Source organism: Paramormyrops kingsleyae, chromosome 23 (genome assembly GCF_048594095.1).
Source record: "Paramormyrops kingsleyae isolate MSU_618 chromosome 23, PKINGS_0.4, whole genome shotgun sequence".
Lineage (NCBI taxonomy): Eukaryota > Metazoa > Chordata > Actinopteri > Osteoglossiformes > Mormyridae > Paramormyrops > Paramormyrops kingsleyae.
The window spans coordinates 7,358,984-7,375,794 of NC_132819.1; the positions used below are offsets into that span (position 1 = coordinate 7,358,984).

The window sequence follows — 16,811 nt, forward strand, 5'->3', positions numbered from 1 at the left end:
TGGAGGATTATGAAAACCCAGACCAAGAGATACCTATCAAGGAATTTACTAAATCACAGCCTCTGAGGGCTCCCTCACCCTGTTCCTCACAGATCTTTCTCATAGACAACCCAAGTATGTGGTTTGAAGGCCTCAATTTTTGGAACGGAGAAGAATCTGAGTTATAGCCCGAATATTATTTGTTTGTTTGTTTGTTTTGGTTTCTCTGGCTTATATCTTTTCTTTCCATCTCACTCTCTTGTCAATATAAAGAGACAGAAGCACATTAGCACACATGAAAACAGCAAGTATGGTCCATGTGTCGTTTGGCAGGGAGGCGGATCCAATGATAACGTTTTCCCACTTGTGTCAAATAATAACGTTTTCCCACTTGTCTCAAAACACTAAAGCTTAGCCAGTGGCTGCCATTGCAGGAGGCACACCGAACAAACGTATGTGCTTTGCCGTCCCATACATATGGCCTCATTCTGCGGCACAATTCAAATAGCCCTTTGGATCGTAGAATCAATGAGGAGTGAATCGAAAACAATAAGGGGACAAACAAGAACACTAAGAGGCCTGAATCAGCTCCACTGTAGGTGGTCTCTGCATTTCGCCCTTGGCCTTTCCGAGTTCTGGCAGATATTTTTTGGCATGTAGATCCATGTTTTTTTATTGTTGCAGGCTGGGGTTTTTTTTTGAGTTGCATGAATAGTGTTTCTGGTTAGTTCAGACCATGTCTGGGTATTGATATATGCTGTTTACTAGCTATATTGCTGTACCATACATAATGTCACATGACTGTACCGGATGAGCAGTGAATAGTTGATGTTGAGTTGATGTTACCTTCACTTTCTAGGGTATCTCTGTGGTTCCGATTTCATATAATCAAGGATAAAAACTGATTATAAACAAAAGGGATTTTATTAATTTATATTCAGGTCAATTATCATTTTAATAAATGACTCCCAGTTGAAGTATCACCACCTTCTCTCATCTACTGTATTAGGCTTAATGCCAATATCTCTGTTGTGACTTTTAACTGAAGAACTTGAATAGCACAGCACACTCTGGAAACATCGCACAAATGCCTGTAGGGTGCCAGGCTCAGTTGGACACCAGCGATTCTGCATTAGTCAGATCCATATCCCCAGTTGCAATTATTTAAGATCACAAGACAAAGGCCACATTTTCTGTGTGCTAAGCAGATGTTTATCTAGAGAGGGGTGTTCGTGCATTTGTTTATACAACTGTAAGAAGCCAACTATAATTTAGGATAACGACATTCTCCAGCCATACAGCAATTCTTCTGATGACCTATGGAATTTCAGTTGTTAGTGCAGACTGGCCCTGACAACGATAAGTGGATGGATGGATGGAGGGATGGATTGATTCTACACTACCTGCTGCCCCAGTTTCCGTTATTGGACTGTTTTTTTTTTTTTCTCTCCCAATTTCAGTTTACTTTCCGTCATGTAGCAGTCTGGCATACTTTTGATTTGATTTGATTCACATCATCCTGTCTCTCTTTGAGGACATTTGAAGTGATTCCTCAGCGGAAAAATGTCAGGACGGATTCATTCAGCCCCGCAGGGAACTGGGCGGGAGAGAGGATTTTTAGCGAGATGTAAATGGTCTGGGGGCAGAAAAACAGAGGTAGCTAGTGTCTCCAAAGGTGCTTCAGGTTTTATATAACCCAGAGAGTCACTGAAAGTTAAGTCCCCTTAGACGCCGCCTAAGTGGCCGATTTGCAGAATAATGAAGATGCAAATTCTCTGAAAGCAATGAAATTCTTGAGCCTTGAAGAGTTACTGTCCAACGTTAGAGTACATAGGATCTATTATCGAAGACGCCTTGAACATGGTTCTCGTCGATCCAGTCAATAGTGTTTCTTTGGCACAAAATACCTCGTTAATGAGAGAAGCCAAACTCATTAAAGCTCAAAGGAAGGACTGCAGAATGGATTCTCTCTGGATAAAGTTCTGAAAGAAAAGTGGATCCTTCCCTGTACTAGTTTAAATACATAATAAAGTGCTGACTGAGTGTATGAATCTCATAGCTATTTATACACATTTGGTCATTCAGATTATTTTGTGCGATCCATTAGAACTTGCTCTGATTTAATATTACTTGACTATAAAGCATTAAATTCAATTAGGAAAATAGTCTACTGTTTTCCTTTGTCATGAGACCAGAATATTGCCCTCTTGTGGTGGAACAAGACAAACAGATGGACTATATTGCCTATCAGCCCAACAATCATAGAAAATTAATGCTTGGCATATTTTGACTATCAATGTTTACTTCGTCTTTAATGGAACACTCTTGGAATTACCAGAAAATTATTGTTTGGGTTTACGTTGTGTCCTGCTGTAGGGGAAATTGCTGTCATGCTGACTTATTTTGTAATGAAAATAGATTTTAAAATGTTAGAAAAAAAGAGTAAAAGGAAAAGTCTGCCACCCCTCCCCTTCCCTTTTAAGTTTTGCTTTCCTCCAGAACGGGTCCAGCTTGACAAAATGTGACTGAAAATGAGGCTGATTTATTCTGCGTTATCTTTCAAGAATAACAACTCGGTGCGAAGCGTCCCTTATCGTCGCAGCCCAGCCCTTTTTCTGAATGGTCTTGGTTTAATTTATAGGTAGGAATGTTATTTTCTTAGTGAAATAACTGACCACGGCTCACTGGCTACTGGTTATCCGGCTTCCCTGGAAACACTTGTTTGGGGAGAGATGTTTTGAAAAATGAAGGAAGGGGAGCAATACTACAATGCAGAACTCGGTCGGAATTCCCCGCACTCCTGTCTGCCCCCCAACTCCATAGACAAGCCATCTGATTTATTTACCCATGTCTATCTGCGTGTGTTTATTTAATTTTGTCCATTGAAATCTGCTTTTCCTCCACATAGCCCGGAATCCGGGGGAATGATACAGTACACCTTCTGGAAACAATTACAATGTAATAATCTCCACATTCTTTCATCCCGCGATCTTGGCTGATTAAGTCCTTGCTGGTACACAAAGCCACCAGCCCTCGCCCTTCCTCACTCGCTTCTCCTTTTACGGCCGTCGATATTATTATTTGTTAAACTGATATTAGCAGTAACGCCGGACGAGGAATCTGATGTCTGCCATCCAGCTGCGATCGAATGTTTTTTAAAGTTAAACGCTTTTTTAACGTTTTTAAACCCCTGTTTCAGGCTCGCTGCTCTGGTTCCCAGTCAGAGCGCTTGCTAAACGCTTCCTTCCATTGTCAAGCAATGTCACGGACATGTAGACATGATCAGCGAAACGAAATACTTTCAAATTGATCATCGTTAATCTGCCTTGTTTTAAAATGTAGCCTATTATATATTAAGCAATTATAGGTAAAGATGGTAATTAAATACTTTTGTGTACTATGTATACCAAATTGCATAAGACATTAACAGGGTTGCCAACCTTCGTCAGCTGGCTGGCCTGAGATTTTCATCTGCTCATATATGCATATATATTAAAATATATAACAGTTTTATTACCTTGTAAATATAATGTAGGTACCCCAACGCGTTTGATGTAGCAAATTTTAGGTTTATAATGGAATAATGGTGATTTGGTGTGAGATTTCTTGCATGAGCTTGAATGTCAGAAAGCGTGAGTGTCACGCCAGATGCATGAGAGTTGGCGTCCCTGCATTAAGGCTGGTAAAGTACGCAGCAAGTAGTGAGAAGTGTGCATTTTCATTGTTGAATAGTGTTCGCTGCATCACTTTATTTCTCTGCAGAATCAGTTACCTACGCATCGTGAAAAAAAGGAATGAGCTCCTCTGTCTGCAACACATCCATCCACCCATTTACTGAAACCGTTTATCCTGTTCAGGATCGCGGGTGTCCGGAGCGTATCTCGGAGGCTGCGGGTGCAAGGCAGGGAACGACCCAGGATGGGGCGCCAACCCATCGCAGGACACACTCACACACCATTCGCTCACACAGTCACACCTACGGGCAATTTGATAACTCCGATTAGCCTGGGCATGTTTTTGGACTGTGGGGGGGGGGGGGGGGAACCAGAATACCCGGAGGAAACCCCACGACGACACGGGGAGAACGTGCAAACTCCACACAGGGAACCCTGGTCTCTGAGGTGTGAGACCACAGTGCTAACGACTGCCCCACCGTGCCACCCCCTGCAACACATCTTACTTCATAAATATTTTTATTCCATATATTTTAACCACATTAACAATGTATATCATTTATTATTCTATGTGCTTATGAGGCAAGCAGGGGCTGTATCTAGAAACTCTGAACCCATGTCAAAATGTCTTTGCAATTTTACGTCTAATTTTACGTATTAAAGGGACCCTGGCAAGTGGCGGCCCCTTGGATGTGCCAGGATATCCATGCCAGGATACCCTTGCCCCTCTGACGCCCCTAGAGGCACATTCCTGTTAAAAAAAAAAAATCAAAATATTTTCTTAATCCCACTCGTGCATTGTGGGTAATATTAAAGACTATTTGATTCGTTATCTTGATTGGTCCATGCAATATATTGTTAAACTCACAGCACAGATTGGTTAGACCACAGTTGAATGATGAAGAGGATTAAATATACGCTGCAAGGGGAACATGTGACAGCACAGAGCACATGTGCAGGGTGGGAGTGTCAGGGTATAATTTTACCAAATGTAAATGGGAATTAAAAATTACACACCTATAACATTATTGACTGTTCCTTCCAGAGGTCTTACTCAGCCTCGCCGCTATACAGGAAGGGAAGTTTCCAAGGTGCTTTTGGTAAAAATATCTGGCAGGCAACAAGGTTATTATATTAGTTAACTTTGATGGCATTTACTTCTGAGGTGAGGCCTGTATTATCGCTCACTGCTATGGGATGCATGGAGGACGTCCGCGTGGAGATAATTAGCCCCGTGTCACTGCCCTGCCATTTCTCCGCCAGCTTTTCTGCACATGTACCAGGGCATCTTCTGAAACGTGTGCATGTAGGTAAGACCTTCCAGCAGTTTTCCCCAATTCCAAACCGAAAGACCATTTTTTTAACTAACATTTTTTTTATCCTTTTATAATTTTCTTGGCCACACAGAAGTCAGATTGTACAGTACCCCATCTTTCTTATCTGGATCAGGCATTCTGTAGCTGGGGAAAGGCACTATCCTCACATTATAGTCATATGCCCTCCCCAGCACTGAAGAATTAGCTGGCAGCAAAGACTGTGGGTATGCAGCGTCTGTCAGGTGGATGTGGGCCCGGCCTGGACATTCAGAACCTCCACCTCCGCGCGTCCCGCTCCACCTGGGCAGCATCCAATAAACGCCAAGAGAGGAATTTCTTTCTGAAATTCATATCAATTTCAGCGACCATGCCCCCCCCCCCCCCCCCCCTTCACAAGACCACCAGCACTAGCCCAATTTTGCCCAAATGCCAGACATTCCTATTGAAGGTTACGGCAGATGAAGGCGGGGAGAGATGGTCCACATAAAGCAGCCTATTTAAAGCAGGCCAGAGACTGATGGACAGCTGCCAGGGATGAGAGGAGCCTGTCGCAGCTCCTGCTGTGGAGACTCTGTCCTCACAAAGCCCCTGACCTGCCAGAAACCCCTTGCTTCCACCCCATATTCTTCATAACAAAAGGCAGTGGAACTATTATGAAATGATTCTCCCTGTTTTTGTTTTTTTCATAATTAGTTTCACATTCTGCCGACATCTTTATTCAGTTATGGAAATTACTGACAATAACTGTATGTATTTTTATTCAACATCTGGGCAAGTTTTAATGAACACGGAACTGAAAGCTGAACTAACTCGCATCCTCAAAAAATATCAGCTCCGCCGTTGCTTACAGCCTGAAATGTGCGAGTCCAGTGTAGATGATAGAGTGGGAAGAGGCATACAGAGAAACAATGAATTCGAAAAGGGTGCATAGCGCCCCCAGTGGAGTATTATAGTGCTGCGCCATCTTACAGTGGCACTCTTGTTAGTTTGGGCCTGACATTCAAAGGCACTCACTGGAAATCCAGCTCCTTTATGCATCACTATTTAAGTACTTAGGCGTGGGGTCAGAAGTTATTTTTAGCAGCACACGAAAAATTATAAAAAGACGCCAAAGTGTGATGTCAGAGTATAGAGTCCCTTTTATTAAACATTCCTGTTTGTGGTTGTGTTCGATCATGGAACACTAAGGGAGAAAAGACGTATGAGTGAGCGAATTTCCAAGGTGTGTCAATAGAAAAGCTCCCACCCTGTAGCTAAAGTTAGCAAGAGACTAGGGGCCCCTAACTGTCCACACCCCCCCTCCACCCCCCAAGTGACGCCTTTTACACAAAGTCATTACTGGCTGAATGGAACTACCATGACATCCGGTTACTGAGAAATGTACCTGGCAAAACACACAGGCACAAGGCCCCCATTGATGACATCATCACCAAAGGCCTGGCAAACTCTGTCTTGTAAATGTCTAAATGACATCCATTCAGTGCAGCTATTCAGTTATTGCATATTGGTGGGGCTGACTTCACTGGATATTTATTTGAAGTCATTAAGGATTCTAGAAATAGGTACTTGATGTGGCTTATGAAATGGACAAGATTGGGATTTTGATGTTCCACACTTTATTTCATATATTAAAGCCAAACATTTAGAGTGAACAAGGCTGCATTTTGTTCTTTCCATGTTGCTTAAGATAAGATAAATATGAGAGCCACAAATCCCAGTCTGCACCAGTGTGTCCTTAAATATCTCCATTGTTTGAACTTTTACTCACATCCAGATTTCTTAATACATGACATTTCTGTTATTCTGATTTCAATTACGCACTAAACTATCCTATACTGTGATGTAGTTTGCATGTTTAAAGTAATTGTGATTATGTTATGCATCAACAGCCTGCATTCTGACTGTAACATTTTGGACATCAGTCTAGTCCTCCAACCAATAGTTTCTGTAGCTTATTCCAGGTAAACAAATATCTAAAAAACATCTTATTTTGTTAGCAGCGTCCTACCCAAGACCTAATTATGAACAGACAATATTGAATTTAAATCAAATCCTGGTGAAATTCTGCTCTGGTTTTCTTTCCATTTTTAAGTCTGCTGACTACTTTTATGCAGATGTGGTGCAGAAAAATTGCAGCAGGATGCAGGAAAGCACACGTTCCCGTTGGACATTTGAGGTAATCATGCCTGTCATAGACCCAAGCGTGGCCGTTATGCGAGCGAGCCAGCCTGACAAAACAGAGCCCTTGAATGAACAACGGCAGAGTTGAGTAAGATGCCATATTTAATCAGTAATAGAGGCTAATGTGTAAAAGGCTAACCTGAGTCTTTTCATTTGAAGATAAATGTAGATCTTTGAGTGGAAAAGTAAAAAAAAAAAAAATTACTGTAATTTGGCGATAGTGTGCTAAAATTGGAACGGCTGAACTTAAACTGTTATGCTGAGCAACAAGAAGCTCACTAAGCTAAGAAACATAACAGTTAAACTTCTGTCTTGTTTTGTATTTTTTCCTCGCTCGCTCAGTCTCTCATTGTGTTTCCCTTGGTCCACATTTCTAACCCTGGCTGGCAATTTACTGCTGCATTATCAGATTGCTCAGTCTGCCAGTTTCTGGTCCCAATAGATCCGGCAGTAAAAAGCCGGCCCTTTTCTTGTCGGCGGGCCAGTGTGCTGCTGCTCCATGGTCCATTTCCAGACCACAGCGACATGCAAACGCCGGTGCGGTCGGGCCCCGCGCATACCTTTGGCTCCTCGGCACTCCGAGCGCAAATTAGCGACTGGCGATACGAGCGCGATAGGGACACAATGCAAACGAAGAGGGGTGGTCAGCGAGTACAGCAGCAACGTGCTTTGTGCTCAATGACCGGCTTTGTCAGAAACGCAGCCAGTCGGCTTGGTCGAACCCCGGGGAGAGCTTGGGTTTTCGGGTGGGGCAGCGGTGAGAGAAGAGGGTTGTGTTCTGTTTATCAGATGTAGCCTTTTTTAAATTTTTATGAACTAAATATCACATAATCTAAGGGGCTGTTCATCCTAAATGGGGGCAATGACTGTGTTGGCATGGAACGCTCTATGGTCACACGGTCGAGGTCGTCATGCTCATCCAGGACTCCGTAAGTGAGAAGCTTGATGAAAAAACTAACAATAAAAAATAAAGTTTAAGCAGCAAGCGGCAAGGCACTGCTTTGTAATGTACTTATTTCGTGTAGCGAACAACAAAAAAATGCAGGTCTCACAAAGCGTTATCGTTCCTACTGGGGGTTGGATTCAAACACACTGACACTTTTGCACAAAGAGTTTAATGCTATATTGTTGACTGAAAAATGTTCTGTCAGTGTAATGAGTCAACCGATGTGCGACCTGAGCAGTTGGGATCCTCCCAAGGACCGAAAATGGGGGCCTCCCCAGGTCTGAACGCGGGATGCGTGATGCTGCTGGCTGGTAATAATGAACAATATGGCTCGGGGGGGGTGGGGTGCCATGGAGCCTCGCATCCTAGCTTCCTCTGAGTCTGACACACTACAGGCATTGCTCACCAAGCGCATGAAACCGTCTTGGTGTTTCCTTTACGGCCTGCTAAGCAAATACTGCTGCTGTCTGCTGTGCAGAATCACAAACCCAGGGGCTGCCATGTACGGCTATAAAAAGGACGTGTGCACCTCAAGTCACTGATGAAATTCTCAAGTAAGATTATTCAACATCTAGAGTTAGATTTAGCACCCTTAGTATATTAGTTATATATTTCTTTAAATATATTAAATATATTATATTAAGTTATTATTTATTTCCATTATGTAATTGATGGCTGAAAAGTGTACCGAAGAATCCTTTCCTCTGTGTGTGTATGTGTCTGTTTGTCTGTATGTGTGTGTATGTCTGTATGTAAGTCTGTCTGTGTGTGTGTGTGTGTGTGTGTGTGTGTGTGTGTGTGTATTTGTTTTCAGAGTGTTTGTGTTTGAGGTGGAAACTCCCACCTAATTCGCTCATTCACTGCTGCTTACATTTGCTTTTTGTATTAAAGGAACCTAAGAAGCAGTTCTGTCTGGGAGCTGCTCTCTCCTGCTCTCTCTCCCAGAAAGGCAGCACCAGTGAAAGGAAAAGCAGGCATTGGGGACATTACATCTTCAAGGTGCCTGATAAAGCCCGGCTGAGAGAACCTCTCTCTCTCACTGAACCGGGATCCAGCCTCAGCACCTTGTCTCTGAAACTCTGGCCGCTCTCTCGCTCCCTCTCGCTCTCCTGCTCGCTCTGCTCGCTTCTCTCTCTCCAGCTTCTCCCTCCTACTTTAACCCATGAGCAAGTGAGCACAGCGATTCTGAAGGTGCTTCACAAATCAACTTGTAGTCAGTCTAGAGGACAGCACTCGAAAAAGGTTTTTTTTTCCTCCTTGCAAAAAGCACATGGACTAAGTTTTCACCAGAGACAAATAAAAACAAAACAAAGAAAAAAGAATCTCTCACCTGCAGACATAAAAACGTTTTATTTTTGTCCTACATCTGTGTGATATTTTATTTCCTTTTAATTGCAGGACGTTGTGCATTTAAGTGTTTTCCCCTCCATCTCCTTAATTCCTGAAGTTTGAAGGAAAAAGCAGAAGATCACTGCCAGAAGCTCCACCGATACACCAAGAAATATTTCTCATTTTTCTTCAGACAGTAGAGAAAGGTAAGGAGTTACTCCTGTTCTCCTTTTAGAGTTTTCCTTTCATCTCCATTCATGTAATTCTTGCATTTTTCCTAATATCACATGTTGGTCTAGGCTAGTGTACAAAAGCCAAGTGCATCAGAAAAAAGTGTAAGAAAAAGCTGATGCCTTTATTTTGTTAGTCATGGGACCTGCATAATTCTCACTGGTACGGTAATTCTAGGCGGGGAATAATTCTGAGGAGATTAAAAACAAAATGCAGCATTTATAACAATGCTTTCTCTTGTCAATCTTTTTCATTCTTCTAAGCTCCCAAAGTTGTGTCTGAGAGGCAGAGAGAGTTTCTGCCAGGGGATGGCATTGATTATGTTTCTGGAGAGCTCATTTTCATCTGTTTTTCGATTTGAAAAAAAAAATCAAAAAACTTCATTATACTTAGAGTACGGTTCTCTCGTGGCGTGATGCAGCGTAGAATCAGAGGACGTCCAGTGCATCTAGGGGAGGGCAGGGAGGAGGTGCTGCGCTGGGTTTGGACTGCAGGTCTGGTACCAGAGAAAGAGAGCAGCTGCCTTCTGGAGCTGTGACTGACAAGTGTCCCCGTGGCCTTCATCATGCCAGCCGCTCGCTCAGAGTGCAGATTAGTGCTCAGTAGCGTAATTCAGGCTAAGCACCCACCCTTCCCCTCCACCCCCCATCGCCCTCCAGGTCTCACAGGTGCTGCCACCGCACAGCTCACATCCCGTTAGACGTGCTTTAGCTATGCTGTCATGCATCGAGGATTCCTTTCTCCTCTGCCTGTCCAGGTCTAGCTTTCCCTCTTTATTGGTCGTATATCGCGGCTTGCTTGCAGTTTAACTTGCAAATGTTTTTGTTGACTTTATACTGAAGCTGTGACAGTATCATTTGATCGGAGGGTGTTTCATGTCAGTGACTGGCTCTGCCGCAAACAGCCCCCCCCCCCCCCTCCGCCAGAGTCCCTCATGTATATTTTGTCCTCGCACCTTGAATTTTTCTCCTCCCGTCCAAACACTGCTGGCAATATAGTCTTTTTCTTCTCGATATTTTTTCAGCATCATAAAATTTTTCATGTGCAGAGGAAGAAGAAAAAAACAAAGCCAATTTCATGATACGTTCTGCATCTGAATCTCTGGGCAAGCTCCGGGGTGTTTTTCACTGCTTTCATAATATGTTATCCAATTCAAACACAAGGGGACAGGATTCAATAATACATTTTTCCTCTACTGAGCAGCAGGACTCAGTTTCTAGAATTTGACGGTGCTGAAACAGACCCAGCCCAGAAATGCTACATTCTCAAAAACATTTGGCATCTGCTCTCTCTCTCTCCCCTCCTCTCTCTCTCTCGCGCTCTCTCTCTCTCTCTCTTTCTCTCTCCTTCGCTATCCCTCTGGGCTGAGTGTGCTTTAGTGCCTGAAAAACCAATATAGGTGAGCTGAGATGCCACCAGGAGGGCAAACAAAGAGGATGCAGTGGAAGATGCTTCATGTTTTATCTCACTCCTTTCATGGGACATGTGATTGGCTAGCCAGTACAAGGGGCGGGATCTCACTGCCTTTTCTTAGATATGTTTCAGTCATAACATGCAAAGTCTGCGCAGTATGCATGTCTGCACATTAAAGCCCTAATTTGGGAGGTCCTCTCATTCCATTAAGCAACACCTCCATCCCCCCCTCTAGTCGGTCTACACGTTCGGGCACTGGAGGGGCTGTAATTGCAGGACCGTTTAGTAACCATTGACAGCTGAAGAGAAAATTTCCAAGACTCCCTCAGTACATGGACAGGATAACTGAGTGAGTTTGGGAATTTTAACAGAATTATGAGTAAATTTTGTTAATTGGTAGCCTGGGTACAGCTAGAGATTCTGGACCCTGTGAAAGCATATCACATTGGGCCCCAACCCATCCAACCCATTCAGGGTCACGGGGGGTCTGGACCCCGTCCCGGAAGCCTCGCGTATAAGGCAGGGAATCTACCAGGATGGGGCGCCAACCCATCGCAGGCCCCCAACCCAGACCAATCCAATTATGCTGCAAATGTTTTAGGACTCCTATGATTTAGGAGCCCCTAGAATCATCCTGACCTTCCCACCCCATCCCCCCTTTATAGCACCTCTGATTGGCAGCCTCATCTCAAAAAACAACGAGAAATGGACTGAGGTTTGGAAATTTACTCTTCAATTTGCCTCTTTGGACGAGCCGTTTTCCAGGGATCTCGCGGTGCTTCCTGGTTGCAGACGCGCTAGAGCCTGAGCAGCACCATCCCGCTGAGATGAGACCCTACCATCCTCCTCAATAGAACTTCACTCATCCTGAGGGAACCTGATGTAAATTACGGTTAACAACAAGGTTTATAAATACGGATCTGCTTATGGTCAGTTTGACATGCCTGACTGTGTTATTCACTGCTTGGACCAAAGTCTGTCTTGAAGCTGTGGAGTCTACATTCACAAAATACTTTTGAAAATTGTTGGATTCCGTCCAGCCTGAGTGGGCATGGACTTTGAGCTCTGGGAAGACAGCATATCAATTTTAATCCAGTGCTAAACCTGCAGCCAGTTCCGGTTGCTTTTTGCTATTTTTCCTCCAAAGGAATGCTATGCTAAAGCATATATGGATGTGAGCTAATGAAAAATCATTTCTATTTTCCAAAAATTAAACAATGGTGGTAAAGAGCTTGTCAGAATTCCTGATATTCCTGGTTTAAGGCAGTTTTAAATCTGATACTCGTGTTCAATCAGTCTATGCTCTTGTCTGTTTTGAACCTGGAAGCTTATAGCAAACATTGCTGGTAGTTTAGACAAAGCAGTACTACTAGAACATTTCCAGAGATGCTCCTTTTCTCAGTCTGCACCTCCCTTTGTGGGATAGCGGATTCTGATCCTGCTGAAAATCAGAGTTACCACTTTATCTGGCTGCAGGTTATCTGTCACCACATTAAAAGTGCTCGTACAAACCCACTGGGTGCATTAGCACTTCAAAGCACAGGGCTGATTTGACACAAGGTGTCTGATTTGTTATTGTGAGCATGTGATGATTTGCCTGGATGTTTTTCTTCCTTGGTATAGTTACTGTGCTGACTGGTTTGGTTCGCACCCAGTCGCAGCTGTGAAATCCAGTGACTTCCCGTCACTCTCCATTTCATGCCAAACCACAGTGCAGGGACACATCTGTGGCAGTGAACACCGCTGTTGTCCCATTACAGCACCGTTTAAAGCATGCATTGGCTGAAGTTTCCAGGCTCATACCATTGGAGCCACAAGAGGGCAGTATTTCTAATGCTGTTCTGCAGTTCTGTGATTACTTACCTAGACGGTGCAAGGGAACTGGCTTCACAGACAGTGATACAGACAGTGATGTGCAGACAGTGAATATTTATGAAAACATATTGCATTGACTCATAACTTAAAGGGTACAAGGATGGTAAATTAGCTAATAAATCTGTAAGATTTTATATAGAGCAATGCAATGCAAACTCTTAAAGTACTTTTATAATATCTGGTCGACTGAGGTGTCCAGTGGAAGTAAGATACTATTTTGATTGAATGGCTGATTGATTTTCACACTTTTAGAACATGAGAATGCTGGTTTTAGTCTTAATGATATTTTAATTACCAACTTTTCTGGCTGTCCTTTCTTGTTAGTGAAATGTTTAAAATGATTATTTAAACATCTCAAAAGTAATTTATAGAGAGATGTGTGTCATTTTGCCTGTAATCTCCTACTGTCTTGCACTGCAGAAGAAATGCAGACTCCGGTTTGCTATGGATCTTTGTAACTGGTACATTTGGTGCACAGATGAAACAGGAAATTAAGTGGAATGACTCCCATTACCAAGGAAACACAAATGCCCGACCGACTTACCTTCCAAACGCGAAACGTTCTAATTCTTTAGCAGAGGCCTTTGTTCTTTTCTCCACACGGAGAGTTTGTGCTTTTCTATATGTGTGCTGGCGGCGAAACAAGAATCCTGCTCCTGACAGAGACAAGTAATTGCATGGCAGCCGAGGCCGAGCGAGCGTGCTGCGGCGCAGGGGAAACGTCGCCTTGGGCCATGGCAGCCGAGGCCGAGCGAGCATGCTGCGGCGCAGGGGAAACGTCGCCTTGGGCCATGGCAGCCGAGGCCGAGCGAGCGTGCTGCGGCGCAGGGGAAACGTCGCCCAGGGCCATGGCACTTGGTGCGTTTCCATTGCTTAAGGTTCATTTTCATCAAACGTGAGCATGAGTGTCCGAAAGCTCAGAATGCATTGTGGGTGGTTTGCAGGGCAGAGGGAGCCAGGACTATAGACTGGGGAGTAAATCTGAGCTGAGCTGATTATTCATTTGATATCCATGAGGATGTCTATTCTGCTCTTGTGTCAGCCTACATATCTAGTCCTGTTCCTCTGCTTGCTGGACCAGTGACGTGCCCTGGTGCAACGAATGTCCTGCAAATGCTCTACAGACGCAGTTCCACAGTTTCACATAAGCGAAAGACAGTCTCAAAGCAGGCATGTCCGGGAGATTGAGAGCGTGCTTCAGGGAAGTGTTTGCAAGGCGCTGGGAGGAAGTGACCTCTGAATGGCGAGGGGAAGCTCTTCATAAGTTGGGTTCCTCAGAGGTGATTTATGGCTCTGTTTATGGAAGTATAATGAGTCCTGGTGGGGGGGAGGCCCACAGCTATAGGTTTTTGTCAAAGCATGGACACGCTGGTAGGCCAAGTGAACACGGAGGCAACACATGTACAGGAACCTGGTGTTCTTCAGCAGGGTAGCAGCATGCGGCTAAAATAATACATCCAGATACGCTCATTGACTCGACTTTTCATGGACCACATGACCAGTGCCCCCCCTTCAGGGGGAATTTCACACAGCATGCTGGAGGAGACACTAATAAAACTAACATCTGCATGCCTCTCTGCGTCTCCCCCTTCCTCCTGCCTCCTCTTCCCCTCTTTCACTCCCTCGGAGTCTCCCCCCCCCCCCCGTTGGACGCGGGAGTGTTTTTCCGTTCCACTGGCGGCGTTGGGAGAGACGGGAGCGCTTGGCAGCCGCCTGTTATTATTTTTCCTTTCGCTCACCATCGGCTCTGTCATCACTGCCGCTCTTAAACGTCTCAATGGCGAGACTTTAAAGGCTTCCTTATCGCCTGCAGGCCGCTAGGGGGCCCCACTAAGGAAGTGCTGTGTCAGCTGGTCCCCCCTGCCTCCGTGTGCATCGCTCCCAGAGAGCTGGAGGCAGCCTGTAGTGATAGACAGTTGGGGGGGGGGGGGGGGGGGGGGGGTACTGTGTCCACATGTCCTGAATCAGCGGCTCTCTGATATTGGGCCCATTCTGCTAAATGGACCAGAACCTTCAGTCACACGTGTGAAGGTTCGAGCTGTATATAAACATTTACATTTATTTATTGAGCAAGTGTTTTCGTCCAAAGCAAGAGAGAAAACAGGGTCAGCCAATCCCTGCAGCAGTTGGGGGTTAAGTGTCTGGCTCAAGGACCAAACGGAGAAATCACTCCAGCTACAGGAATCGAACCTGTGACCTTCCGATCGTAGGCCAGAGCCATAATCCGCAAATCCACATATGGCAGCTGTAAAGCTTGCAATCAATGGGTTGTCATTTTGGGTACCGGGGGAAGCTGCTGTTGTACCTTTGAGCAGGGAGCTTTACCTGTACTTCTGGAGTAAAAATATCCAGCTGTATAAATACATCTCAAACTGCAAAAGAAATTTGACTTCACCCAGTTAAAATATAAAACATGCATTATTAAACTCAAGGGCAGAATGTGTCATCTCGTAATAAAATTGGCACACAGACAAACATGCATATGTATATGCTCAAATATTTAAACCTCGGTCCGTGGCTAGGTGTATGTACAGAAGGGGTGTAATCAAGGACTGGCTATAGTAGGCAAGTAGATCCTCTAGCAGAGATACAGAGAAGACAGCAGAGCAAACGGCGTTTTGGGTCTTATATTTATTTATTTTTCTAATAATAAATATCTTAAGGACCGAGTCTGTCTACCCTTTGGTGGTAAAAGGGTGTCGGTGATGAGAGAACTGTAAAGCTATGAGCCTCAGCGGCCTTTCACTCCTGCCTCATCCCTCAACATTTACTCCAGGAGTCATGTTTGTGATAACGAATGTTAACATATTGCGCCCTTAGCTGATGTCTCGGCAGTACATTTTTAGCAGCGTTGTCTCATTAGCTGTCTCCCTGGAAGAGCTGTTCGGTTCATGAACTTCACTCCTGAAAGATTAAGTGGAACGCTGGCGTGAGTATGGGTCGAGCATGAACAGCTCCATGAAGTCCAATGAAGCATGGTGTTCGTGGAGAACGAGCAAGGCCAGCCCGGCGACAAGACAGGAGTCGCTGAACTATGGCAGGGGCCGACTTGGACGAGCTGCTGAGGGGACCCAAGCTTTAATGTGGGCAGTAATATGTGGCTGTGAGGAGCCTGTCGGGTAACGCGAGGCTGTGTGTGTGGTATGGCTGGAACGGCCACAAGGGAGAGAGGGATTGATTGTTGGCCAATTCCCCTAGAAGAATATGAAAATCACAGCTCCCTCATGTAGCAGATATATAGCGGGACAGGAGAGCCAGCTGGAGAGACTTCACTCCTTTGTTTGGTTTAGTTTTACCTGTTTAAGACAATCCAAGTGAAGCAATGCAGTCATGTTGGCTACAGGGCGGAGTTAGCTGGACTGTGGAGGTTGAGTTTATTTGTCTTAGTTGTTCCTTCTCCCCTGCCTTCTTGTTCAATGTCTGGCACTGAAATCCAATGAGCAGATCCAAGACTGTACAAGAAAACAGCAAGTTCCTCTTTAGGTCAGGTCCTTTGTGTCAAATGCGAATTTGCTTTTTTTTTTAACAATAGATATTACAAATGCCAAGATTTATGTCACCCCTTGTTCAACGGGAGCTTGTCGTTGGAGTGTCAGCAGGTGATAAGTACGCAAAAATATTACCTGGTGTTTTGGTCCGGGTGTGAATCGGCAACAACGGTTATCTAGATGTTTGGGGGGGGGGTATTTTGTGGGGTTGGGGGCCCTGGATTTTTGTAGCACTGCTGCACACCCCCTTTGTCCGCCCCCCCCCCCCCCCCCCCCCTTTGCCCAGACCCCCTTTGGCCGCACCCCCCATTGGCAGGGACGGATTATGGGTTGTGTGGGCCCCTGGGCAAAACGTTCGCGAGGGCCCCCCCCCCCCACC

General features: G+C 44.8%; 1 protein-coding gene across 4 annotated transcripts in view; it reads left to right on the plus strand.

Annotated features, from left to right (window-relative positions):
* Nucleotides 1-16,811, plus strand: part of col8a2 (collagen, type VIII, alpha 2) — a 92,238-nt gene that overhangs the window by 30,857 nt on the left and 44,570 nt on the right. The window contains exons 2-3 of one of the 4 annotated variants that reach the window (XM_023832075.2): nt 8,988-9,095; nt 9,495-9,631. The gene's annotated coding sequence lies outside the window, so the exon portion shown is untranslated. Of the gene's footprint in view, nt 1-8,984; nt 9,096-9,132; nt 9,339-9,494; nt 9,632-16,811 lie in introns of those variants that run through there. The other 3 variants (XM_023832076.2, XM_023832074.2, XM_072705587.1) reach the window with 3 other exon arrangements.